Source organism: Lepisma saccharinum, chromosome 19, assembly GCF_977018435.1.
Source record: "Lepisma saccharinum chromosome 19, izLepSacc3.1, whole genome shotgun sequence".
Classification (NCBI taxonomy): domain Eukaryota; kingdom Metazoa; phylum Arthropoda; class Insecta; order Zygentoma; family Lepismatidae; genus Lepisma; species Lepisma saccharinum.
In genome coordinates, this window is record NC_139247.1 from 46,697,145 (window position 1) to 46,724,841 (window position 27,697).

At 37.4% G+C, this 27,697-nt stretch overlaps 1 long non-coding RNA gene across 2 annotated transcripts in view; it reads left to right on the forward strand.

The window, feature by feature from the left end:
- The window catches only part of LOC146003133 (uncharacterized), a 57,674-nt gene extending 35,604 nt beyond the window's left edge, over nt 1-22,070 (forward strand). For both annotated transcript variants that reach the window (XR_014443785.1, XR_014443786.1), the window contains one exon: nt 21,812-22,070. This is a non-coding gene — a long non-coding RNA (uncharacterized LOC146003133). The remainder of the gene's footprint in view (nt 1-21,811) is intronic.
- Nucleotides 22,071-27,697: the final 5,627 nt, after the last annotated feature.

Sequence of the window (27,697 nt, forward strand, 5' to 3'; positions counted from 1 at the left end):
TTCAGGAGAACACACGCTCCTTTCATCAGACATTTATTTTCATTTTGACTAAAGATACAGTTATAACAATGGTTAGTAATTTTTAAACAAAAAGAATCTGTTATATAATGGATGTTGTCAATGTTACATTGTTGTAATATAGCAATAAATGTCTGATGAAAGGAGCGTGTGTTCTCCTGAAACATCACAAAGAAAAAACTGTTTTCTTATGCTTGTAATAACCGTAAACTACAGGAAAATAATTCTATCATGCAAGCAATGCGTACATACAAGAAAAAAAAATCATTTAATGAGTTCGCCATGTAACGCGAATGTGTAAGTAACCCGAACTTGTTTTGTTATGTTTGCGGGGAATTTACTCCGAAGTCACAGAGAAATACTATCACTCCTATAGTGAAAAAATCATATGAGTTGTATTTTGGAAGTAAAGTAGACGAGTGAAAAAGCTGGGCACCAGGTAAAATTTGTTGTAATTGTTCGCGAAATTTACGTGGTTGGCTTAACGGCACTCACAAATCGATGCCCTTCGTAAACCCTGTAATATGGACAGAACAGAAAGATCATACTACGGATTGTTACTTCTGTTTAACAAACATAGTGGGATATAGTTCTAAATCAAAACATTCTATATTTTATCCTGATGTTCCTTCAGCCAATAAACCTATGAGTCATGATTTTATACCAATTCCTAAGCCTCCTAAAGAATGGACAGTGGATGAAACAGAACCAAGCAGTGCTTCTCCAGATGACGAACCTGGACCCTCATGTTCAAACACCGATCCAAATTTTCCTGATCCAAATATACCTCACTTTATTTCCCAATCCGAACTAAATGATCTAGTCAGAGACCTCAACCTTTCTAAAGTTCAATCGGAATTATTAGGTTCTCGTCTCCGAGGGTGGAATTTATTACAAGATGGTGTTAAGGTGTCATATCGGAAACGCCAACAATCACTGACACATTTTTTTTCTGTTCGTAATGAGTTAACTTACTGCAATGATGTAGAAGGCCTTCTGCAAGAACTTGGAAGGAGTCACAACCCAAACGAGTGGAGACTATTTTTAGATTCATCTAAGAATAGTTTAAAAGTAGTATTGTTGCATAATGGGAATATATACCTATCAGTACCCCTTGCCTATTCTTCCACCATGAAGGAAACATATGAAAATATGAATACAATGTTAGAAGTGATAAATTATGAAAAATATGGTTGGCAGATATGCGGAGACCTCAAAATGATTGGTATACTGTTAGGCATGCAGTCTGGGTTTACAAAATTTTGTTGCTTTCTTTGCGAATGGGACAGCTGGGCAAAAGATAAACATTACAACATTGTGGATTGGCCCATACGAAAAAACTTAATTCCTGGAGAGAAGTGTGTTAGGAATCACCCTCTACTTGAGAAAGACAAGATTTTGGTACCACCGTTGCATATAAAGTTAGGGCTGATGAAAAATTTTGTTAAGGCTTTGGATAAACATGGTGAGGGTTTTGGGCACTTGAGGAAAACATTTCCTAAACTCAGTGATAGTAAGTTAAAAGAAGGCATATTTATTGGGCCGCAAATCCGTAAGATCATTCATGATGACAACTTTGTGGAATTGCTAACAGAAAAAGAGAAATGCGCATGGTTAGCTTTCAGACAAGTATGCTGTAATTTTCTTGGAAATGTGAAAGCTTACAACTACAAGGAACTTGTTAAGAACTTGTTGAAGTGTTATCAGCGCATGGGGTGCAATATGTCCTTGAAAATTCACTTTTTACATTCGCATTTGGAATTTTTCCCCCCTAACTTGGGCGCGGTTAGTGACGAATGCGGCGAGAGATTTCACCAGGATATTTCTGTCATGGAGAAACGATATGCAGGAAAATCGGTACAGAACATGTTAGCAGACTACTGTTGGAACCTCAAGGAAGAGGTTTCTGGTGGCAGTTACAAACGGCAGAGTTCAAGATAGAAATTTGACAATGTGAGTAAAAATGTGTTTTTTTTCCTTTTTTTTTGCATGAAATTTCTTCATTGAACAGTCAAAATCGGTCCTATATATTTTTTATATTTCATAGTTATTCACTTCAATATTTAAATCTTATTTCATGAGCAAACAAACAAAAATAATTTCAAATTTCGATGTATTATTACAAAGTGAATTAAATTTTTATTAAAAACAAAAAAATGAAAATCCAGGGAAAACGATAGGTGATACAGCATTTCTACTTTCAGATTTGGATTCAGCGGGGTCGAATTATAAATAATCACCTATTTTCGTTCAAAGGAGCAAAAAAAAGTTTGAATTTGTTCATCAGTGTTATTTAAAGTTTCATATAATGCTATTAACTGTTGGGTATGCAGTTAGGATTCATTCCTGAATGCTGTGTAGGATATGTTCAGGGTGTATGTAGGATAATTTGGATGGCTGACCTCAAAATATGTGAACATCCCGTATTTGAGATTTCCTTTTGCTCAATTCCATTCACATTCTTAAATAATCCTCAGTATTTTCATGATTTGAGAAATCATCCTGCATTGAGATTTTTCATACACCATTCATGTAGGACCCCATGCATGTGGTATGAATGATCGCAGCGTGATGATTTTTATGCCCATTATTATCCAAGCTATAATCAGACATTTAATGTTGTTATATTAGTCAATTTGGATAAATGATGCAATGAAAGTCCAAATTCCAACAAGAATTTTCTTTAATCACCGCACATGTAGAACTAAACTAAAGGATTACACATGTGTATCACCTGCATACACACTATAGGAAGAGACTAGATGCACAGAATATTGAGATACAAGAAAGAAACTGTCTGGTCACAGACTACTAACAAACATTACACATGTACTGTTGCTGTTGCATCTCTTGACAATCAGACTTTGTTTTGTTGCTGTCGACCAACACTTAATATTGTCAAAATTTTTTCAACTTATTAATTTTGAAGTTTCCATTTTATTATGGAAATGACGTTACTGGGTTGCTTAAGAGCCATCCATTTCAAAATCTAATTTCATGATGACCTTAATGTGTATTTAGAGCAATGTGGGGAGAACACAAGTTTTAATGTTTTCAAACATCTTACATTATGTATGTTTACATGGAGATTATTTAATATAATTGTATTATATTGTAGTCTCTTGTTAATTCAGATCTAAAATGAACTAATGAATAAATATTTAAGATGTAGATAGAAAACTAGACCAAAACCTGCCAAACAACATTTCACTAGATGGTATCTGGCCAGCACATGGCCTTCTAGACCAGACCCCATTTCTTCTTAAGTGGCTCCCCAATTGGATTGATGCTGCATCTGCACCACATTTTTGGGGGAGGATCAGCAGGGAATTGGCCCAGGATCATCATATGCACCAAGTCGAGAAGTTGAACCATTCAGAAATACTAACATTTCACATTATACTTGCATGCTCAGTACGTTAGAATCAATTAAGATAAATATCTTAAATACTGTGGAGAAATTTTGTTTCTTTATAATTACGAACATGTAAAACTACTTTCTTCCTTCAAGTTGCTTTAACTGATGGTTAGGGCCCGGGACTTTGTTATAATATATTTTTATTTGCCATCGGATTGAATAAAGGGGCGAGATCTTTACGTATCTGATGAAAATCAGCTGAAATAGACTAGCTTGATAAGGCATGTTTTGACATATTTTACAATTTAGCGTTTTTTACAACATATTTCTGCAATTTTCTTGTATTAAGACATATTTCTGTATAATTTCATAATTGTCTTGCATATAATCGTTTATTTTATAATTTATTCTTCGTACCTTTAGCACAACGGATAGTTTATATTCTTCTTTGTAGCTAATCAGTGGTGATTTATTCATTCTAGTTTTTGGACTTTTAACCACAGTTATTTTTTAAAGAGATTTACCTACGTTTCGGAGGCTGAATCTGCCTCAGTCTTCAGGGTAGCGTGTAGTCTGTTAGATCATATAAATGGTTGTCTTGGAGAATTATTCTTTGTGGTCTAGGCTCCACCATGTCTGTCTGTCACAAGGACCTCTATATACAAAAAGTTGCCAGGTAGGATTATCAGTTGCCCAGGCTCCACTTCGTCAGATGTCCACGTCAAGGTCACGATCAAGGCTTCGTGTGGCACTGTTAGGTTTCCGCCTTGACCTCCGGGGACTGGACCGCCCCAGATTGCATTTATATGATCTAACAGACTACACGCTACCCTGAAGACGGAGGCAAATTCAGCCTCCGAAACGTAGGTAAATCTCTTTAAATAATAAGTGGTTAAAAGTCCAAAAACTAGAATGGATAGCTTGTATCAGGTGTATAAGCTTAAATCTGCTGTTTGCACATAGATGCATTAGTGAGCGTATGAAGCTACCATGGGCATGCCATACCTGGTGTTTGTATGAGTTGGACAACTGCCAACACGAATCAGTGCACATCGTCAGCACATGCATACAACAACAGACAGTGTTCCTGTGGTAAGCATATGCGGGAAGCTCTGCTTTTCTGCTTCCATTTGAAGAAATCTGCTGCCGAATCGCATTGAATGCTTTTGGAGGACTATGGTGACAGTGCTGTATCGGAAACAACGTGCAGGGATTGGTTTCGTCGGTTCAAAGACTGCAATTTTGACCTGAGCGACAAGAAGCGTGAAAATCGGCCCAGGAAGATTGAGAACCATCAATTGCAGGCTCTTTTGGACGAGGACGTTACCCAAACGCAAAAGATGCTTGCCGAGCAATTGTGTGTTACTCAAGCAGCCATTTCCATGCGTCTACGTGCCATGGGAAAGGTTCAGAAGATTGGAAAATGGGTGCCGCATGAATTGACTGATCGGCAGCTGGAGAGACGCCAAAACACATGTGAAATCTTGCTTGCCAGACAAAAAAGAAAGTCTTTCCTGCATTGGATTGTGACTGGCGATGAAAAGTGGATATATTTCGAGAATCCTAAATGAAAGAAATCGTGGGTTGATCCCGGCCAACAATCAACATCTTCGAGACCAAATCGCTTCGGCCGGAAGACGATGCTGTGTGTTTGGTGGGATCAACAGGGTATCGTCTACTTTGAGCTGTTGAAACCTGGTGAAACTGTCACTGCCCACCACTACCACCAACAACTGATCAAATTGCACCGTGCTGTGTGTGACAAAAGGCTGGATTATCAACAAAGACATGACAAGCTGATTTTCCTCCATGACAACGCTCCATCGCACACGTCAAGACTGATCCAAAACTACTTGGAGACATGCAACTGGGAGGTGCTATCCCATCCCGCCTATTCACCAGACCTGACCCCTTCCAACTACCATCTGTTTTCGTCAATGGGCCACGCCCTCTCTGAGCAGCACTTCGATTTGTATGCAGACGTCCGAAAATGGCTTGAGTGGTTTGCCTTGAAAGAGGACTTTTTTTGGCATGGTATCCACAAATTGCCTGATAGGTGGGCAAAATGTGTAGCTTGTGAGGGCAAGTACTTTGAATAAATTTCTTGTAGCTTTCTATGAACAAACCATGTGTTTTTCTGACTACAAAACATCAGATTTAAGCTTATACACCTGGTATTATCGATGGTGGTAGGATAAGGAAATTACGGACAAAGAAATTAAAAGCAGATGCCTTATTTCTTTTCAAACTTGTACAGAACAATAATAACCTCCCTCATTTTTATCCCGCCGACAATCGATAGCCATACAAACATTATTGAGGAAATATGTTCTCAGTCATTGTTGTACGTTCATGAGAATCACCGAAAACAAATTTCAATTGTTTTCATTTCTTTACTTTTTTCCACTTCTCATAACAATCAGTGAAAAGTAAAAATAATATTTGGTATATTACAGCTTATACTCTATCGGCAATTGAGTATGGGACTTTCAAGATCACTTGTTGTTTAAGCCACACATGTATACTCTGTCTCTTCTATCTCTGGAGGAGGCAAAGGAAACCCAAGTCTCTGCGCAAGTAGTTATGCAAAAAGGCTCCACCACACAGTTTCCACAAAGGTGTAAATCTGACATAATAGTAAATTAACCTTAGGATAAATGCAGTGAACATCATGATATTTTCAGTAATTCCCCACTACATTCTTCGGTTAAAGGGACTCTTAACTTCATTTAATACCCTACCTCCACCTTAGTCGATCTTCCTTGGAAGATACTGACTTCCCATATAATGAAAAAATTGAAAGTACTGTTGTGCATATTTTTGGCTTTATTGGGAATATTTTTGCATATTTTTCAATTTTTGACATAATTACATACATATTTTATAGTTTTATAGGATATGAAGTCCCGGGTCCTACTGATGGTTTAGTTGATTTGATGTGCTAACATTGATTTTGTGTAAAAGTTCTTAAAAGTAGTGGAACCAAATTCACTTAATATTTATAGTTTCTCTTAAAACTTCTTTTAGTAATTCAAATAGATGAATGCTGTTGATCAAACAAGTATTTTTTTAATGGAGCAAATTGTATATGGTCATATATCGTTCCTTATAAAGTAACAGATGGTTTTGAAGTTAACTGCAACTTATCGAATGGCTATTATGCTTGCACACTTACAGCTTGAGCTTGTGACTTGCTACAGTTAGATATTTTGTTTCTTGATTTACAATGCTCCCGCCACCCCCTCCCCAATACACACACACACACACACTCACTTGGAACCTCTAGCGTACACAGGATTTTTTTTCCCCAAGGAGACCAGAATTGTAAAAGTTTGTATCACATAGCTGCTTTCTAGGTAGGGGCAGAATAAACAATAAAATATTTTGCAATCACTTCTTTAAAAATTCATTTTAAATGCTGTTCAAAGACAAAAATAGTAATAGATCATTTTAAGAGAGTTCTTTAAAGCTTTCATCCAAAACTCAAAAATTTCGAGATGGGATGTAGTCCCCATCAAATCCTCTGCCGCAACCTCGCGTATGCCACTTCTTGGAACAAGAAGACACAACTGATCCTTCACATGCCATGCCCTTGACATTGAACCGCGTGAAATTTTTTTGTCTGAATCTGTAAAGCTTTCCGCAAACTTTCTTTGTATGCTGAGATGACAACACTTGTCGTGCTATGGATCTGTAGAGCATGCTAGCAGACTGTTTTCCCGAGGTACCTCCCGCATAAAAACCGAGGGGCACAGTGAGTTGTATTCAGGTGCTCTACGAAGTGGTGAAAACGTGCTATGAAGCCAATAGCCCAGTATCTTGTAGCTTAACAGCATGCTGAAAATTTTTGAGCCTCTTAAACCTCCGTAACCTGCACGGTGGCACTGAGTGCCGCATTTTTTAAAATCTTGAATTATTTTCCTTACCAGCGGAATAATGGTCGGGAAAGCACTAGGTAACATATCGAACACTTGTAATGCATCACAAAAATTGTTGTTTCTCTACAAAACTGTAAAGTTACTTCACAATATGTTCAATAATAAACGTACAGTAACATCGTGAAACTGCTTCAATCATTTGTAGACACCCTGTATTTAGTAGGTGTTATAGAGTTTAGAAAGTTCTTGCATAGCAGGGCCATAGCCAGGCTGAGCTCCCCCCTTGACATTAGGTAAAACTATTTTGTATAATTTGTTTGCAGTGAAGAGTGAAAATGTAGACAGGAGAGATTATTTTGCTCACAGCTTGTTGAAGGATAAATTCACAGAACATAAACTTCATCTTGTTTATGAGCTGAAGTCGAAGTAGCGGCACGGCAAGTATTTAGAAGATTCTCTAGACTATAGAATGACCTTTCACAGAGGAGCTTCTTTATCCGTACCTTTGCTGCCCCTGTTGCGGTCTCCTGTTTAGACAGAAATCTGTGACTTAGACGTCATCATTCACATTCCTTACATATCTGCATCAAAGGTCAACAGTTCCTAAGTTTTGGGAACGAAGGGAAGTTTTATTCCTTCAGCTGGGGGTGGAATGTGCGGTAGGCACTATGATTGAACGTTATTCATTTTTTTGTATGATATAAATATCTGTATCATCAAAAGTAGTGTGTAGTATGTAATAAGGGATGATGTCAATAGCAATTAACACTTCAAGAGATGTTTTAGAAGATACCTATAGAAAAATGTACTATTAGTGTGATTTTTTTAAATTTTATATTAACTTAATGACCCCCACACACACACATAACTAACTGTAATGTTCAGTTTTCATGTTTTTTAAAGGTTTTAGTAAGCAAGAATATGGTAAAATTATACCTAGGTAGTATGAAAAAAGGTGAGATGCATTTTACTGTCAATTTTTGTCATAAAATGGTGTAAAATGAACTGGAAAATGCCAAATCAACTTTTAAACATGAAATTCAGACTGTAATTACCAACATGACACTTTCTGAAGTCTGACTTATCCTGTGAGTCATGAAAATCACAAAAATAATATGAATATATCATCGGCTGAGTCCCTTCAATTTAGCAATATTGTATACTTACAGCCTTTGGAATCACCATCCCGTCAAAAGAGGAACTAACTATTGCCAATGCATATCTGAAGAAACTTAATTCCCCTGATACTTTTGAAGAACTGTACAAAGCTAGAATGGCCTATGAAGATATTTATGCTCTACTTGCTCGCATAAGAACTTTGCACGCAGTACAGCATTGTGTAAAACCACTTTCTCTGTGTTAACCCATATCAATAGCCATCAGAGACTCAATGTGCAGCAAGCGCCTGGCAAATCTTGTTTTTCTGGCATTTGAGAAGAAACTAGCATCGAGCATAGATATGTCGAGACTGCTTAACAGGTTCAACAACATGAAGAATCACAGACTACAACTTTTTTTAGGCAGAGGTATGTACTGTAGTCACCATGATTGAATATTGTACATTTTTCATATTTGATACAAATATTTGTGTCATCAAAAGTAGTATGGAGTGTTTAGTAAGGAATGAGGTCAGTAGCGGTCAATTAACACTTCAAGAGATGGCCATGTTTTAGAAGATATTGGAAAAGAATGTAGTATTTGTATTACATTTCTAATGTTTTTATGTTTTATAATAACTTAATGACCTCCTTAACACACACACAATAACTTACCAGCATTTATGTGAAACTTTTTTTAAAACTCACTCATTATATAGTGATAAACTGTGAGCCCCCCTGGAGATTAATTCTGGCTACGGGTGTGTATCGGCATCGGTGAGCATTGGTTGATTTTCTTTTACTGATACCATATGATACAAAAGATTTTCAGTGGCTAGAAGAGTGGGCAAGGGCAACAACTTGTCTCAACATTTGTCCTTTTTAAAAGTTCGTTCACCCTTCCTTGTGACAGATTGGGAGACTAGCACAGGAAGTTCCATAGATTTTCCCAGAAACACTGAATAAAACCACATCCTCCTAGGGAGCAGATGGCAAGATCAAAGGCATGGGTAAGTGATAGCTTAACCAAACATGACCAGGAAGGTATGGAATTGCTTAGTTAATGCTGTAGGAAATAAACCATTCATTGCCAATTCTTGCTTGAAGCTCGTGGTGGTAAGATAGGTGGATTGTTTTTAAACCATCTGCTGTGCCAATACCGAGTCGGATAGTTGCGGAGTTCTTGGAAAAGAGTGATGAAGCTCACTGTGAAATTAGCTTTGTTTTATCTATGTTCAAGCGGGAAGGGGATTCAGCAATTTCTTCTTGTCCTCTTCCCTTCTGTATCAGTCTCTTGTGCGACTGCCGGTATCCTCCAATGGCTGTTAATGATTTCCGCCGAGATTACATTGGGAACATACTGCTTTGAATGACAGTACTAAGGAAGATTGAATGTTTGTTTCAAGTCCACTTTATGCATAGATAAGCTAATCGGGACTGGACCTACATATTAAAGTGGGACCCAAACCACTATGTGCCTCCACTGAGTATCAAACCTGGGATCTATTGATTACAAGGTGATTGTGTTACCACTACAACATCGAGGAAGCCCCTCTAAAAATTTATGCACACCACTACTTACAATAATATACATAAAATATTTATCAGGAGTTTTACTTTTCATCAAATGGACGTACCATCATTCTTTTTGTTATTCAGTAAATATTCAAATTTATATTTATAGCGTCCTTTTACTATTTATGTAATAATAACAATAGCTTTTAGTCAAGAAACAAAGAACAAAATATGTATTAACGTTGTCTTTCCTCCATTTCTTAGTCTGTGGTTACATACAACAATACTCCATATGCATCGGAGAAATTAAGTACAAATTAATTAATTTACATATTACGAATCAACCTATAATTATATTAACATATTAGATAGAAACACTTTTATTATTATTATATTTGAGACACTTGGCTCAAACTGGCTCTATAAATATGTTTCTTGATATGTGCCTAGTAATGTGAAGGGTTGGTATGACTCTGTAACTAGCCATTGTTTTTTTATACTGGAATTATACAAGTATTGGCATCGGTAGGAATCGGTCATGGTATTGATATCGGCAAATGGTGGTATCAGGTCAGCTCTAATTAGTACACATTGTTTGATTCAATGAAGAAATTGCTTTTGTATTAATCTGTTTCACTTGACAGCAAAACAAATTCATTGTGTGTGTACTTTCATATTTTGACAATGCTGCTTTTTTTCATTGTTCAATTAATTTTGAAAGGCCACTGCCTTTATTAACACAGGCTACAGCATCTAGGATGGAGAAGATAGCGTGTCACTGTTTTGTTTACTCATTGTTGATAATAGTTCTGATTTTGCCTATCTAACAACACTGTTGGATGTCGTTTGTTAGGTTGAGTAGTCTGCTGTGCACTCACTTGAGTGTAGTTTTCATTTTCATCTGGTGTGCGTTGATAGCTGTCTGCTGTGCTGCTCTGTGCAAGTGTTTGTGCTCGTTGGGTTGGTTGTCGTGTGGCTGGTCTGCATTTATTTTTTCTTGTTTTACAGGTCTTTTGAAGTACAGGGTGGCAAGTGGGGTGGCAGGGTTGCTACTCACTGGGAATTATGCGTGAATTATTGGATCTGGAAATTGTGTATATTTTTCTTTGTAGACGTGAAAAATTGCAACATTTATTAATCCAAATCCCATTGAATTTATACAGATTTATAAATGTTCGGAGACAAGTATTTCACAGTTTAGCTTTTATTTTTATCAAGGAAGGAGGAAAAAACTGCATGAAAAAACAACAGAATTCTCTACTTTGTTAAGTGTCCTTTGCAAAACAATCTGACAGACAGAAGATCATTGGAAGATACGATATCTTGAAGTTGATTAAGTAATTTTGAGTCTGAAATTCTTATACAATTAACAATTTCTCGTAGATTAGTATATCCCATAACATTTGTGACTTGAGGTTGTAGATATATTTAGTCTTGAGTATGTGAAATAGTAAATGTAAGCTCCACACCTTAACTTTAATGTTTTAAATATATATATTGTTTAATTAAATTGAATTAGAATTTTTGGATGCTTTGAATCACACATACCCTTTATATTGTTAATATATTTATGTGTCTCTGTGTGTGTTGGTAGTGAGAGGTGGTAATACGTAAGATTCAAATTGTACCCTTTAATATTGCCAGTTCGCCTTGAAAACCTAGAAATATACTTGAATTTTACCATGGTGCTAGAGTAGCCACCCTGGGTGTGCTTGTCTGGTGCCAAGTTTCTGCTGGTTGGTTGTATGCTTTTTTTTATATTCTCAGTGAAGGAACCTGTTGGGTGAAGTACAGATGTGATAGAATGACCTGTGACATTGAGGTGTTGTGCAGAGTTTGATCTTATATTTTTTTCTTGGCATAATTTAAGTGCTCTTGTATCCGTCCTTGTACTGTGTGAATTGTCTTGCCGATGTAGTGGCACGTAGCCTTTCAAATATTGAGGGATGTAAGCTTCGGTAATTAATATATCTTGGAGTTCAGTAAGGCTCTTCCAATCTGGGATACTAGTTAGTGTGCTATTTTGATGTTGAATAGTTTGAATGCCTTAGTCTACATCAATGGTTCCCAAAGAGCGTGTCTGGCTTATAGGGGTGCCGCAAAATGTTTCATTATTTTCACTGAAATGACACTTACTTGTTAGTCTACGCATGATTTTAGAATCTGACCATCACATCAATCAAACTATATGCTTATTTATGAAAAAATATAAATATGCTGACCAAGGCAGTAATTTATTTTTTCATAAACATGGAAACAAGGCTTAATGGTGATATGCTTATTTAGTACTTTTTACATGTAAAATGTTTCTGAATTAGAAATGTGTGTTTATTTTTTAATGGAAACACTATTAAACCTTGTTTCCATGCTTAACAAAACACTAAAATGCTGACCAAGGCAAAATTTATTGTAAAATATTTGTCGTTTATAGTGCCTTATTTTATATTAATTTTGCCTTCGTCAGCACTTTAGTGTTTTATTTTTTAACTTAAGGCAAGCAATTTAACCACACTGAGTGTTGCAAATGTTAGATAGGCCTACATTCTAACTTGGGCGCCATGGAAAAATCTTAACACTAAAGGCGTCATGACACGAAAAAGTCTGGGAACACCTGGTCTACATGATGGTTTTGGGTGGTATGGAAATGGCAATCCATTTGGGTTCTAGGTTTGGATCATCTCAGCATTGTGGGTGTCTGAACTGGATGACATCAGATTTTGCACACAAGCCAGTCATTCAGTGTATCTGTTGTTCACTCTAATCTCTTGTGATTTACACTAATACGTTTTGGAGGTTGTCAGCCATGCAACAAATTTTACTCGAGTCTAACAATTGTTAATCAGTATATGGAAGAAATATGATTGTTTTCTCAGAACTTGTGCCAACAGTTTGTGTAACGAACGGAGCAAGTTTTCAGTGGTTTGTACAAAATGCACTTGCATCGAAGCAAGCCCATAGCTTATGTCCTTGTACTTATTGATTCACATTAATAAAAAAAGATCACAAGTGTAAATGTAATTTATTTCAACATAGTATGGAGAGAGTAATAAAGTAATTAACATATTGTTTGCTCGTGGCATCTTAATATTTTTTCCTTAATAATTTTTGGATATCTTTCCATGTAAATCTAAACTAGGATCAAGAGCATTTGGAGATCTTGCTAACTACAAAACAAAAGGGACTAAATAGCCATCTTGCAAATCTTCTGAATTTGTCCATTATTAAATTGAATACTTAGATAATGGATAACTTGTTTTATCTCCCTTAATGAACTTCCATAATTCTGGCTTGTGCGTAAATTGCCTGAAGTTTTAATTAACCCATTATCTGTGGCAGAGATCTCTAAAAGTGGTCCTTTTTTGTGGGGTCATCTATATGTAGATGGTATTTCAAAATTGTTGTATTGCGGCAAATCATTTTTATAGACACCTTTTTTTCATGCCTTTTATTAGTCTATCAGCAAACAATTCATTGTTTGTTGGTTCCTGAAAAATATTATTTTTGTAATGAGTGTTTTCCAGCACATTAATTGATTGATTTGGTGTTTTAAGTACACTTTATGCACAGTAAGGCTAATTGGGACTGGACCTGTAGTTTAAAGTGGGATCCGAACCACTATGAGCCTCCACCGGGTATCGAAACCAGGACCCATTGTCTTGCATGTTAAATTTATGACAAGAGTCTGCATATAGATCGCTTTCCTAGCTTCATTATGTGCTTAGTCTTCTTATAGTTAATTTTTACATTATTTATGATGAAACTAATTTGCGGTTGCATCTATATAGAGATGATTTCTTTTTGGAAACACTTTCCTTCAGCATCACTGCAGGAAGGGTCACAATACAGGCAATTAATGGTGTCAATTTAAATGAGATGTTGAAATTAGTTCTTGCACTTGCAAAAAGTAGATAAAAAATTATTTCAGAAGTCTGTTGCCAATTTGTTGCACCATTTTTTTTCAGTAAGCTTCAGTTATTGAAAATTTTGGTCTCAATTTGGTCTATTTCAAATGCGCTCTGTCCATAAAATTTTTGTTACATTATTGAATGTTGAAATCATACTACAGTGTTTATTTTTATAATCCACTGTAGTATATAAACATTTGACTCAAATGAATTGTACATATTCAATTATATAAAAAATTGCATAGCCTTCTAAGGATACATGCTTTGCTGCATACAATAGAAAAGGTCACAGGTCATGCATTATCCTGAATGCATATACAGTGTGTGGCAATGAGTCTGGCAATTTTAAATACTCCACACTTAAGACAAAATAATACATATCAGAACATACATAATTAAGGCGAAATGAACTACTTTATTCATTGAAAAATACATAACAAAAGAAAATACAGATACAATCCTTGCATTTTGATTTAGTTGAGAATAACATTATACTATGATGACCTCCATTTTGTTCCACTTACTGTCTTGGGTTAAGACTTTGAGCCACCTCTTCTTGATCTGATCTTTAAATTCATTCAGGGTGGAAGACTTGCTTTCAAATACCCCCAAAGAAAATAATCATACGCCCACAGACCTGGTGATCTGGTGTGTGAAGAAGTATCCAGTTGTTGTTTTTGGAATGCATCTTGACATCCAATGTGTGCAGTGTCCTGTTCTACGACAATCCTAATTAAATGGTAAATCGGGAACTGAAAGATGGCGTTAGTCTCAAGTTACCTCTGACCATGGACGTAGCTAGGTTGATCAGTTTGGGGGCCCCAAATGTAAGATTTTTTCTATCAAACTATTATAAATTAACAAACTATTTATACACCATATAGGCCTAATATGTGCATAATGAGTTCAAGCTAGGCATCTCATGTATACAGTTCATACCGGAATCGAATCCGGTATCTCTTAGTTCAAGGCGACCGCGTTAAGCACTATTCTAAAGGGCTGGCACAAGTCTTCTATGGCATCTGATTGTTCACCTGGGATATGATGACGATAAGAAATTATATGCACATGTCTAATTTCTTAAAATTAATCTTATTTGTGTGTGGAAAACTGAATATATGATGGCACTGGATAAAACAAAATTCCCACATGCTCAAATGATTACGTTCTCGTCTTTGGTTCGGCAGGTTCAAGAACCTGCCCGGGTTCGATTCCCGATGGAAGCACATAGTTGTTCGGATCTCACTTTAAACTGTAGGTCCACTCACGGTTAGCCTTACTGTGCATAAAGAGGACTTAAAACACCAGTTCAATTAATCAATCGAAAGGTTCGATCCCTGGTGGTCAGGCCGGTAGCCAGAATTTGATTTTGGAAGGGGCTTATCCCTTATCGGCAGCCGCCATCTAAAGACGAAAAGGTTGGGGGGAGGAGTAAATGCGCTGAAGATGAATTTCTTGGTATATTGCAACTTACCATATACAAGATGTTTAATCCTGTTAATGAAGTAAATTTAATTACTACTACACATTATTAAAATCGGATATTTGTAGGATTTCGGGAAAGGACTACAGCCCCCGAGCCCCTTCCCTGGGTATGTGCCTTCTTGTATTAGTTCCCAAATTTCTGTGCTGTTCCAACATCGTGAGGACAATTTTTGGAAGTATTTGAAAGCGATATAGAAGCATATTCTGCTCTCGAAACTATGGGAATCGATGTGATGACCACGTGCAACTGAATGAAAGAAATCTTCACAGGCCTTGTCCCTTAATATTAATTTTACTGACTAATTGTAAGTTTTTCTCGGCCTCCTTGATGATGCAGTGGCAGTGTCGCCACCTTGTAATCAAGGCATCCCGGGTTTGATACCTGGTGAAGGCACATAGTGGTTCAGATCCCCGATTAACCTTACTGTGCATACAGTGGACTTAAAACACGAACTCGATAATTGGAAGGTTTTAGAAGAACTAAACATGGCTTTTTATGCATCGTACAACTTTGCTTCTTTTCACCCTACTTTTACAGTTTTTCTTCCTAAGAATTCCACTGATGTGAGTATAACACGCTACGAAACTAGAGGTCCAAGGTTCGGACATTGGACAGGTATGGTTTTAGCATGTCTGTCCCATCGCCATTTCTTCGGCTCATCATTCATCCTCATCGTCGCATTTAACCCAAGAGGTAGAAAAGCAACGTAATATAGAAATATATAAATGATTGATTTGGTTTATTTTACATCGCTTTTCTGACACTTTTTGGCTAATCGTGAAGAAGAAGATGGCAATGAGTGATGTGAAATTGATGAGAGGACCATCATAAAGAACACACACGCCCAGTCCGGAATTCGAACCAGGACCCCTGGCATCGTAATGCACCTTGTTAACCACTGCACAGCAAATAGAAACAGAAAATGCTTGATAAGTTATTTGCTTCTCCATAACTCATGATTATATTATAAGTATTATTCGCTGCATGACTAGGGATTAATTATATTTGTATGTCTATCCAACCTAGGCACCTAAGCAGCAGCAGCTTCCGCATTTGCAGGTGGAGGCTAAATGAAGAAAACTCACAAAGTCAGAAATATATACAAATTTTGTAACATAATACTTATAGAGCATGCAGACGGCTGTAAAAACAATTGCTACATACCTAGTTTCCTTCCTTAATTGAAACATTGTTAGAACGCGGAAACAATAGAATTCTGTTCTTGGAATTTGAAACGCATGGGGATATCTTTTCTGAACCATAAAGTAACCCAGAAAGTTCTAGCCACTAGTAGCTAAATCTTCCTGTTTGTGTCGTCTTTTTTTTCAGTGCCCATGGTGCCAGTGCAGGGCCAGATGAAGAGAAAGTGCGGGTTTTGAGGGGGATCCTGGATCTGGTGTGCAGCAGGGAGGAAAAGTGCATTTTCAATAGGTATCAGATTTCCCTGACCAGGGCAGACCACAAAACCATTAACTCCATCCCCACCCAATACATCTGTTTGTGTTCAACAAGCAAGGAACAGGGAAATAGGAAAAAAATGCCTTGCTTGGGTTCGTGCTACTGAAAATTGAAGAAGTGTTTCAAACTGCAAGCAAAATTTACTGAAGAATTATTTTGCAATATTTGTCATCATCAAAGTAAAATTTCCAACAAATACAGAACAGTTTCCCGGGGCCACATGGACGTTTGCTGGGGCCAGTGCCCCCGCGTGCCCCCCCTAACGACGTCCCTGCCTCTGACCCAGCTACTAGTCAGTTGCAAAATCACCTGATTCATTGCCACACCCTGTATATGTAGAAAGCTGGAAAGCAGCAAACCTATGAAAGTATTGTCAATATTATATATATATATTTTGTTTCGAAGAACAATTTATACTGTACAAAGAAAAGACATGGATAATTGGGAAAGGTGAACTCAATAATGTGTGTCTAAAAATGGAAGATCCATTTTTTTCTTTACTTGTCTTGTTCTATTTTTAACTTAAATGCACTGAAAACCTTAGTTCGTTCACATAGTTTTAAGAAAGATTAAAGTGTAGGGGAACCTGTCCTAAAATGACACTCAGATAAAATGACATACCTTGAATTTCTCGTTACTGCCGCAAGGGGCAGTACTTTTCAGTCTCTGATTGTGTACTGTAGTAGACAACAAAGAACCTGTGTGAGTGGCGGTGCCATTGTGTAAACGATTTCAGAATAGGAGTGTAATCCTCAAATACGGAGTTGTAAAAGTTTGAGGTGATCAGATCATTGTTTGATGCCAGATTTCTACAATTACAATAAGCGGACCAACATTTGTATAAATAAGGTAAGGAATTAGTTATATTGTGCATATTATAAACCCATTGTAAAATCTTGCAAGTATTCATAAACGCGAGCATTTACACACCTGTTTGAGGTTATGACAGAGGGTAAAATGACATACTCTTAACTAGGATAAACTGACATAGTATGTCATTTTACCAGAGTAAATATTTTTGTGGACCTACACATTTAATAGGAATTCTATTATTGCCAAGGCGTAAAATATGTAAGTGTTGAAAGTTGTTCAATGTGTATATAGTACCAGTAATGGCTACAGTTAATTAAATAAATCACTATTGCAACTGAATTATTGTAGATATTATGGAAAGCAGACTGAAAATGTTTTCTTTCATTATTATTTTAGGCTACAGAAATAATGGTTGGAGAGTACGTAAGAAAAACTGACAGACAGTCATGGCATAAGGACACTATGCAACGTGCTATAAATGCAATAAACAATGGAGAAATGGGTTTGCAACGTGCATCCAAGACATTCTGCGTTCCCCAGGCTACTCTGCGGAGGAGAGTGCAGGGGAAAAAGAAACAGGTGATTGGAGTTGATAAAGGATTGGGTCGTTACCAAACAACTTTTCCGCCGGTGGGGAGGTGGGACCCAGCCGGGAATTGATACACCTGAAACTGCGGCCGAATCATCATCATCTCCAGCTTTGACTCCTGTAACCGAAATTGCACAATCTTTTCCTCCGCCATCTGCAATGCCATCACCTTGTGGTACCACATCTGTAACTGCAACTTCATTACCCTCATTGCTCAGTCCAATCGACATATCACCACTACCCTCTACATCCCAGGCCAGGTCCTCCAAAAAAAGGAAGCATAAGGGACCACAAGTCTTAACAGGTAGCCCTTATCTCGCCGAAGTGAAGACAAAAATTTCAGAGAAGAAAATATTAGAATCAAGATGGGCAGCTCGACAAGCCAAGATTAAACTTCAGTTTGATGATAATGACGATGATGATTCTGAGCTACATGATAGTAATGACGATGCGCCATGCAATGCCATTGCAACGACATATTCAGTCATTCGAAACCTAACGAAACATGGCTGAAGTGCATACAATGTTCAATGTGGGCGCACAATTAGTGTGCTGGTATACCAAAGACATCAAGGACATTTACTTGTGATTTATGCAAGTAAAAAGTTTCAATTACGTGTTATATGAATGGGTATGTAAGATTCAATTACGTGTTATAAATGGGTATGTCATTTTATCTAAGTACCTCAGGTAAAATGACACACTGTTGCATTTTTCAAAAAACCTTTGTAAAGAGCATATAACATAACAAATATTATTTTTAACTGTACCATATAAAAGGTAATGCTTTGAGTTCTTAATATGTAAAAAATAAACAAAGAGTTGCAATTAATACACTTGCTACAGCATTTTTTCCTTACCGTATGTCATTTTAGGACAGGTTCCCCTAACTCTGCTTGTGTCAATGAATGTATATACCCATAAAGCTACAAATATTGTTATTGTATTCAGTTTCCGCTGTTACTTTATGAACTTGCAGAAATATTGTTGTGTGCTACTGTAAAAATGAAATTGATTACTACTGTCTGTATTATGTAATGAATATGATCACAAGTGTGAAAATGAAGTTCCAAACTTGTTGAATTAAACATTTGTTGTAACCTGTTTAACATCTTTGGTGTCACTGAAAATCAGTTTTGTTGTATTATTTATTAATAAAATTATTTTTGTTCATGTAACCTCTTGTAATGTTCTTAACTTTTTTATATATTGCTTGTATTCATCTTGTATAGAAACTTTTTCATGAAATCTGATTTGAATGTATATTAATGATCTTGTAATGTGTTGATTTAAAAAAAAAAAAAAAAAAGTTTACATTTGTAGCCAAAAACACATTCTTAGTTCTTTTATTTTGAATAAAACAAAAAAATGTTACAGTAGAATATTATTTATTACCTCATTTAAATTGACACCATTAATTAACTGTATTGCAGTGGCTTGGCATGGGATTTTTAAAAGTATTACCGGTTATCAGTAGGACATTTAAGGGAGGAGCCATAAGACTTGGGTGCCTCCCCACCTCATGCCCCCCCCCCCTAAGTCTTCCAAGTAGTTCATATAATATTAATCTGGTACGTCTGCAATTCAATACTAGATTTTGGTAAAGTTATTAATCAGGAAAAGAAATGACATAAGAACTGAAGTGAAATCGCAAACATTGGTTGTTGACACAATAATACGTAATTTGATACTTACAGAAACATCGAAGGCTACTTATAGAGCAGATAAATCCGACGACTCTTCTTTGAAAATAGTTATATGATGCTGGGATCCCGGGTTCAAATCCTGACTTGGGCATGGACGTTTGTGATGTCTATTCATCAATTTCATCATATCATCACTTATCCCCATCTTCGCAAATTAGCCAAAAGTGGCACAAGCAAAGCAAAATCAATCAAATCAAAAAAGTTCTATGATGCTGTCATAAAGTGAAGTTTTTCATTTGAATTTGAATTTTTGGGTGCGTCATGGTCATGGTCCATGTTATCCACACCTGAATTCCACACTTTTTTTCACCCGAAAATAGAGCTACATGGCCAACAAAACAGTTTCGACAACTGCACATAACCACGGATAGTAGTTATACCACGAAACATTAAAATGTCGGTCATACCCAGCAGACGACTTGGTTTTTAAATCGTTCAAAATAGGCTTTGGCCTCCCTTCGCCACAATTTTGCTTTTTTCTGCAAAAGAACGAACCGAAAGATTGCTTCAAAATATCTTCTATCGGACAATTACACACATTGTTCAGATAGGATGAACCTGCCACCTCGGAACTGTGAGGAAGCTCCATTCCGCTTGTTAATTAATTGACAATGCCCGAAAACAACCAAGACGAAAGACACCACTCACAAAACTCGCACTGCACAGTCCCTCCCGCAAACCGTTGTTTACTTTTGTAACACGTGAAGCACCCTCCTTTCCCCCTCCCCTCTCAGCATCAGCGCTTCCCTAATATTTCCTTCGGAACCTGCAAGAAATCCAGTTCTACTACTGTTGCCATTTTAGTTCTTTTGAAACCAGATTTGCCCAAATCGCAAAACTTTTCGCTTCAAATAAGACGTATGTAGAGTAGATTTAGTCATCATCTGTTTTCTGTTTCCTAACTACTCCCACTCCCATGTTTCGCTAAATCCACAGAAATCTCGTTTCTGACACCACTACTATTTTATATATCCCTTGCTACCTTTAAGGCTTCCGCTTTATAGGATAATCGTGACGACGAGGATGCATTGTGAATTTTTGAAATAAAATTATTATTTTGTGTATGTAATTATTAATTTTTATAATTATGTAAGTAAAATAACAACAACAAACCTTGAAATAACCATTTCTTGCTGAGGATTCGAACCTGCGACACCTGACACTTCAGAGCGTGCTAAGATGATAATCGGGAAATTATGCTTGTAAGTAATGTTTTCACCCATAAACATTACAGTACTCTTGTAAGAGTAATAGTGCTTGACATACAATATTATTTTCAGAGGGACATTTATTTCTTTTTTAAATAAAAATTACCATACTATACTTGTTAAAATGTTATCTGTGGTATGACTTTGTCCCAGAGTTTCAAAACTCGCTTATTCATATAACAGTAACAATACCAATTTCCTAATCTTAAAATTGAGGTCTAGTAAATATTGATAAATAGTGCAAAATAAAAGTGATAGTAGACCTAAATTGAAAGTATCCACAACTTGTCGATCAGGTAATCACTATTTTTGTGTGTGCATGGTGTGCACAGTCAAACAACTTCAAATTTTCAGGCAATTCTTTTATTTTTTCCATAAAATTTCCCTTTTTTTAAAACCTAAATTTGGACCTGAATTTTTTCCCTTCAACTAGAAACACTGCCTCTGCCAAGTGCAGCACACACAGCAGAAACGAAGAAGCAGTGTTCTCCCGACAACACTGTTTGGAGTGGTGGAACTGACACCCTGACTTGCCAACCTGGATGGAGAACTATCAGTGGCGTGCGTAAACCAGTCTAATTCTTTAAAAATTTATTTAAATTGTGGTTAGAAGCTTGGTTTAATAGTTTGTGTAATGTATAACTAGCAAATACTACTGGGTGTTCGAAAATGAATATCTGGGTTTCAATGAAGTGTGTCTTCTATTACATATACATTACAGAAATGAAACATACCTTAAAAGGAAGGGTAACTCAAACAGTTTTTGTTTCTACTTCGCAGGTGATGTTTCGTAACTCCGCCTGCAGCACGGAGCTAGTAGTAAAGATGGAGATGACTCCTGAGCATAAAGCCTTGTGTGTCTTGGAATTCACAAGGTGTAACTCTGCAATTGGAGTGCAACGTGCTTTTCGGCGGGAATATGGATGATATCCCCCATCGGATAACAACATCTGAAGATGGTACAACCAATTTAAGAATATGGGATGCCTGTGCAAAGGAAAGAGCTGCGGAAGACCACGTCTACCAGATGAGCAAGTGGAACAGGTCAGAGCAAGTTTCGGTCGGAGTCCCAGGAAATTTGTAAGGCGGGCGAGTCGATATGATATGATATATTTCATTTCTTTGACCATTGTACAGTGGTTGTTTTCCACACATGGTATGGAACATGTCGGTACATTACAGTTAATAATTATTTTCAAATAGGTACAAGTATGAAGATATTATGCATAACATTTAAAAAAAACATTGATTACATTATAATTGATTCTCCTTGTTCTTGCTAGTGTTAGTTGCAAGGTTTACATTAATTTACATACATAGAATAGATAAAATCAATACATACATATACATGTCCTAGGAGTTCATTTAGGATGTGACAATTTGCAATTTATTGTCAGGTACTCTTTAACATAATAAAAACAATGATCTAATAGATATTTTTTTACATGCTTTTTATATGAGGTAGCTGATTATATTATTTTTATATCACTTGGAAGGTTATTGAAACAGTGAACAGCCATGTATTTCGGTCCTTTCTCAAATAATGTGGTGTTGTGTGATGGTATTGTAAGGTTGCTGCCATTCCTTGTATAATATTTATGTGAGGAGTTGTTACATTTGAAGGAATCGTCTAAGTCAGTTTTTACATACATCAGCAGATGAAGTATATACAAGCATGGTGAGGGTAATATGCCTAAGTTTTTAAACAGTCTTCTGCAGGGTGTATTTCTCTTAGCTCCTGCTATTATTCTGACAATTTTCTTTTGCAGCACAAACATTTTATTACTATTAGTGGAATTTCCCCAGAAGATTATACCATATGTTAATAAAGATTGAAACATGGTGTAATATAGTATTTTCAATGTTTCTAAGTTTGATATTGATTTCAGTGTATTAATGGCAAATATAATTTTGCCTAGTTTTGCGGAAAGGTGATCTATGTGTGGGTCCCATTTTAAGCTTTCGTGAATCCATACTCCCAGGAATTTGACTGTTTTAACGTGATTTACTGTCATATTACCTAATGTAACATTTGGTTCATTTATCATTTTATTCCTTGTGTGATGGAAATTGATAGCAACAGTTTTGCTGCTGTTTAATACTAAATTATTGTCAGTAAACCATTCGCTGAGTTTAATTGTTACATGTTTGATATTAGAGTTAAGGGTTTGTTCCTTACCACCGGTGATGGCTACACTTGTATCATCTGCATAAAGAGTGGTTTTTGCTGAATTTAAATTTATTGGCAAATCATTAATATATATTTTATGAGATCATGACGATGGGGGAGTTTTCCTATGATTATGTTAGTGTGAGTGAGGTTACGTAGGTTGTGTTTAAGTGTACGGGTTACGTTGCACCCTTGGTTTTTCGCAACATCGTTTGTCCCACTGATGATTATAACATAATCATCCGAGCCTAGAGTTTTGTAATCTTTCAGTAATGTTTCTGTGACTTGTTGCGAGGTCGCACCTGGGTTTACTACAGCACTGCAGTCTTTTTTGAGATTCATCATGGATAAGTTTTGCAAATGCTCGTCCGTGACTGTCTGCAAAAATGAGAATTTTGGTATTGTCGTTTTGTACACTTTTTACACTGGCTGTAGGTACAGTTTTTTTTCTTTCACACGGCACAGGATTGGAGGCCTGCGCTTATGTGCACTGATCGAGTTGTACCCTACCTGAGCATTGTGTATTCCGTTTGTCAATGCTGTCCACGACTGTTTGGAGGGTGTTACGAAAGAGACTGCACATGAGGCTGGCCATACCGTCTACATCTGTTACAAGCCCTAAAGCCTGAAGATAATGTGACCCATGCCAACTTCTGCAAAAATGTGCTGGACATGGAAGATGATTTTCTTACACGTGTGATCTTTAGTGATGAAGTCTCATTTCATCTTAGTGGACGAGTGAATATGCATAATGTGCTTATTTGGGGGTCTGAAAATCCACACCAAACAGTGCAGCACATGAGGGATTCACCAAAAGTGAATGTCTTTTGTGCTCTATCCAAAGGACAAGTGTATGGACCTTTCTTCTTTGTGGAAAACACTATCACTGGTACTGCTTATTTGAACATGCTCCAGCAATGGTTCTTCCCTCAACTGGATCGTGAGCAAAAAAGGAACATCATCTGGCAACAAGACTACGTGCCCCCTAACTTCCATCGTGAAGTACGGAATTGGTTGAATGCTGTTTTTCCCCAACGATGGATCGGTTGTCATTGTGAGGATGACGTGGCTCTTCTGCAATGGTCACCAAGATCTCCCGACCTCACCCACTGCAATTTCTTTTTGAGGGGGTATGTAAAGGATAGTGTATCCGTGACACCGCTACCTGCCGACCTCCCTGAATTGTGACGCAGGATTGATGCATCTGTGGAGTCTGTTACACCAGACATGCTAGCTTCAGCGTGGGAAGAAATTGCCTACAGACTAGATGTGTTCCGTGTCACAAGGGGATCCCACATTGAACACTTGCAACTTGTGACAAAAAACTCTTTGAGTTACCCTTCCTTTTAAGGTATGTTTCATTTCTGTATTGTATATGTAATAGAATATACACTTAATTAAAACCCCGATATTCATTTTGGAACACTGTGTATATTAAAGCCTAACATATAAGAGTAAAGTCAGTTTACCGGAGGTAACATTGAGAACACTCCACTGATGCACAGCTCGAGCTTGCTTGGACAAATGCTAATGTTTGTGAAGCTTCCCATACACCATATAATCTTGACCTTCTTCACCAGGCAGGGGTCAGGAAGGCTGAGCGTTCCTCCCTCCCCTCCCCCCCCCCACACACACTGCCTTCAGCCCCCTTGACATTATACAAGACTATTTTCTGTAATTTGTTTGCAGTGAAGAGTGAAAATGTAGACAGCAGATATTATTTTGCTCCCAGCTTTGGTGAAGGATAAATTCACAGAACATGAACAACAGCTAATACTTCCTTTTACAAATAAGATGAACAAATGTATAAGTAGCGGCAAGTATTTAGAAGATTCTCTACTCTAGACGGTTCTTTCACAGGGCAACTTGTTTATCTCTACAGAAATCTGTGACTTTAAAATGACATCATTCAAATTCCCTCCGCATCTGTGTCAAAAGTCAAGAGCTCCCAAGTTTTTGGAACTAAGGGGAGTTTCATTGCTTCCACCGGGGGTTGAATGTACTGTAGGCACTATGATTGAATATTGTGCATTTTTTCTTGTGTGATATAAATATCTCTCATCAAAAGTAGTATGGAGTGTGCAGTAAGGGTTGATTTCAGTAGCAGTCAACACACACACACACAAAAAAAAACCTTCTACAAGATATAGAAAAAATGTAGTAGTTGTATGATATTTCTAAATTTCATATAACTTAATGACTCCCCCCCACATAATTTACCTTCATTTAATACTGTTAAACTTTTGAAAATTGGACTTGGTTTACATAGCCCCCCTGATAACCCGTGAACCACCCCCTGGAGATCAATTCTAGCTAAGGGCCTACCTTTTTTGGTCGGGAAATGTCGAATTTTTCCCGTTCCGAATGTCAGGATTTAAAAAATTTCCTGTCCCGACCAAAAATATTCTGTCCCGCATAGCCCTAGAGAAAATAACCCCTTTTCTGCCCACTGTGACCATGCTGCTATTGAGTTAACAGAATCCCCCCCTCCCATATTTTCTTCTCCCTCGCAATTGGTTCAGCACTACTGGACAATACATATAAACGGTTTCCAATCGCAGGAAGGGGATGAGGGAGGAATTCCCCCTTCTGCTTGATAAATGTTATCCTTCGGGGGAAACAATCATTTATTGGTGATTTAGTTAGGGGGACCTTGCCCCCAACCTTGGACGTAAATCATATCCAAAGGGGCCAAACATTGAAGTAAAAACAAGCAGGACAAAATATATTACTCAAGATGGAATTAGTTTTCTCGTATTTCTTGCATTTTTTTCTTCCAGACTGCCGAGAGCTGAAATCTATTCAACTATTAAAAATAAGTTTTCTTCAAAGCTTTTGTTTTATAAGAATCAACACACACAACGACGTTTGGCTTGACTTCTTTCGCCATATCCAATTTTAAAATTGTCAAGGTAACCCCCTAGCGGGTGAGTTTTTTACCTTGACACAACGAAATATCTTGAAAAGTATGCATCTGATCAAAAAAAAGTTCTGAATAAAATTTGTTCGTCTCAAAGGGGCTCATCCAATGATGCCAAACTCCACCCCCAACCCTACCTCCTGGGGGTGGGGCGAGGGGCAACTTTAAAATCTCAAATGGGAACCCCCATTTTTTCTTGCAGATTCGGAGCCTCCAGGCAAAAATACGTAGGTTTTGTCAAACTTTTTTTTGGATCTGTGATAGATGGCGCTGTAATCGCAAAATTCGGAAATGGTAAAAAATGCACTTTTAATCGCAAAATGACATGAGGCATGTTGAATTTTTATAAGAAACTGCACCCAGGAACAACGACGTGGACGTAGCAGTATTTTGTTCCCATCGGGGTGCTTTTGTAAGGTGAGTCCCCTCGCTTCTCACCATCGGGGTGCCTGTTTTTAATAATCATTTTACATTAAGTGCTCGAAAATGTCACCACCCACTTCGATACACTGATTTATCCGCACTTGGAATGATTGGACACACCTGAGAAGCGTGCCCGGTGTAATCTTTTGACATGCATTTGTGATTCGCTCAATCATGTTCTCACGCGTTGTTGGCAGTTCATTATCAACTTCACTCTTCACGTAGCCCCACAAGCAAAAGTCAGGCGAAGTAAGATCTGACGATCTTGCAGGCCAAGACACTGGACCACCTCTTCCGATCCACCGACGGTTCTACACGCGATCTAATACTTCCCGTGCTGCAACGGAATAATGTGCTGGACAACCGTCATGTTGAAACCACATTGTTTGTCGCACGTCTAAGGGAAGGTCTGCAAGCAATACTGGAAGTTCGTTCTGCAAGAAGTTTCTATATTTCTCACCATTTAAGTTCCCATTGATAAAATATGGACCAATAAGTTTATCGCCAATTATTTCACACCAAACATTTACATTCCAAGGGCGCTGATGTGCAACTTGGCGTTACCAATGCAGATTTTCGACACTCCAATAATGCATGTTGTGTCGATTAATCGTACCGTGGTTTGTAAAAGTCGACTCGTCAGAGAACAAAACGCGAGTAAAGAAATTGGGGTCTCCTTGTATTTGCTGAAGCGCCCATTGGCAGAATGTCACTCGGTTCTGAAAATCATCGCCATGAAGTTTTTGATGCAACGAAACATGAAACGGATGATATTTTCTACGCTTCAGTATTTGGCACACAGTAGTCTGCGAAATTCCCGATTCACGACTTATTTGTCGAGTACTAACGTGGGGGTTATAAGCCACTTCATCTAACACCGCAATTTCATTATTTTCTCCAGCAATTGTTCTTCGGCGATTCCTTTTTTTTTTTTGGTTGTACAGTTCCCTCGGTGGAGAACTGTTGAACAACTGCGAAAAGAAGCGTGCGATCGCACCCGGTCTGGTAAACGTTGAGCATAACGAATCACAGCATCATTGATATTCCTGCCACTTTCTCCATAAATGTACACCATTTCAAGTTTCTCTTGCACCGTTATAGCCTGCATTATAACCACTATTGGAGTCAAGGAAGAAAAACACTACTTCCGTCC